Source organism: Triticum aestivum, chromosome 2B (assembly GCF_018294505.1).
Source record: "Triticum aestivum cultivar Chinese Spring chromosome 2B, IWGSC CS RefSeq v2.1, whole genome shotgun sequence".
In the NCBI taxonomy this organism is placed as follows: Eukaryota; Viridiplantae; Streptophyta; class Magnoliopsida; order Poales; family Poaceae; genus Triticum; species Triticum aestivum.
This window is the reverse complement of record NC_057798.1, coordinates 64,467,517-64,469,446: the sequence shown is the minus strand read 5'-3', so window position 1 is coordinate 64,469,446 and position 1,930 is coordinate 64,467,517.

Sequence of the window (1,930 nt, the reverse complement as noted above, 5' to 3'; positions counted from 1 at the left end):
GTGTATAGAAGACGATGTATTACAAAATGATGAAACATTTTTATCATGTATATAAACTTTTTAATCAAGCATTTAAAAAATGTTGAAAAAGTGTTCGAAAAATGTTAGCCAAACATTTGAAAATGTTAAATGTGTATACAAAAAATGTTTACCATGTATTAAAAAATGTTAATCTTTTTACTTGAAAACGGTTAATCAAGCATTTAAAAATGCTAAAAATGTATGCAAAAAATATTGACCATATACTCAATAAATGTTAATCTTGTATTTAATTTTTTTAATCAAGCATTTGAAAAATATTTGAAATGTGTATAGAAAAGATGTTGACTATGTATTACGACATGTTTAATTTATATTGGAAAAATATTAGACATGTATTAGAAAAATATTGCTGACATATACAATAAATGTAGAATAATAACCAAAAGAATAAAGAATCCAGAAAGGAAACAAAAGAAAATAAAGAAACAAAATGCAAAAAAAGAATGGAAAAGATGGAGAGAAAAAAACAAAACCAAAAAAAATGATTAAACGAAGAATAAACGATGGAAACCTTGACTCGTTTGGACTTAAGTAATCTAGCCTCCCAATTCTATCACGAATCTTAGGCAAGTCCTAGTGTTTAGCTACGCTTTCTCTAAACTGGGCAACGGGTTCGAATCCTAGTGCCAAACTCAAGCATTGTCTCCTTGGTTGTCATTGTCGATCCACATGTGCTCCACAAGATCATTGAGTAGCTGCATGTGCACCTGCTGATCTCGAAGATTCTGACGACGTCCCCGACAGTGAGGACAGGAGCGCTCTTCCGGAGCTGTCGGCGGAGATCCTGGAAACGGCTGCAGAGTGGGTACGATGGCGGAGCGTGAGAAGGACGACGCGGAGGAGGAAGAAGAGAGGAGATAGCAAATGGATTCGGCTGGTCTACGGGGTGGATTTGGTGCAATTCAGTTGGGGTCGGGCTGTCGGGTCCGACGTGGTGGGCGTGCCTGGGCGCCACCATATTCGCCCCATATTTGGGATGGATATGTGGGGTGCCAGTTAGCACGGGCGTTTGAGGGCCATTTGAGAGACCCATCTGGGTTAAAAAATCATGACCGGGCAGTGACCGGGCGGCCCGCCCAAGCGTATGAGGCGGGTTTGAAAGGTCCAGTTGTAGATACTCTTATACTAGCACAATGCCCATGCATTGCTCTTAGGAAATCTTCAAAATACGCTGGTGCCATGTGGCCTTTGCTCGCGGTTCTCTATTAAAAAGAACAAAAATACAACAAAAGATCACGCGTCAATCATTGGAGAATCTTAAGTGACCATTGTCCTTTACAGACACAACCTACAAAATATGTATTTGTATTTTTGTGGCTCGCATATTATATGAAATTAAATAGTTATATTAATTACTAATATTAATCGGGTAACACATGGTCATAGATGAAGACTCAATACCCTATCCACGGCTAGTCGGGCTGCCCGTGGCTCGTGCCCATGAGCGAAGATGAAGACTCATACCCTATCTATTCTGGTCGGGTGCCCACGGGAGGCTGTACCCATGGGTCGAATTGCCACGTAGACTTCCACCCTTTTTTCAATGTTGGTCTCTAGAGGTTCATCACCGATTAGAATAGAGTAGAATGTGTAGGATACAGTAGGATTATGGTCACCAAAAAAGGCTCGCGCCCGCTCTATATATAAAGCAGCAACCAGTATACAACTTCACGCATACAACTCGACACCACACACCACACGCACACAAGGCAAGCTATATGGATGTTGAAGCTAGAAGGACCATGGACTCCCAAATGGTGCCTTCAAGAAGGGGATGACACCGAAGCACCGCTGCTGCCCGCTCAGGGTTTCCACCGAAGCCACATAGCAAACAACGAAGGACCGTGACAACGCCTTCAAGGAGACGCTGCCCACAAGCGATGACCTC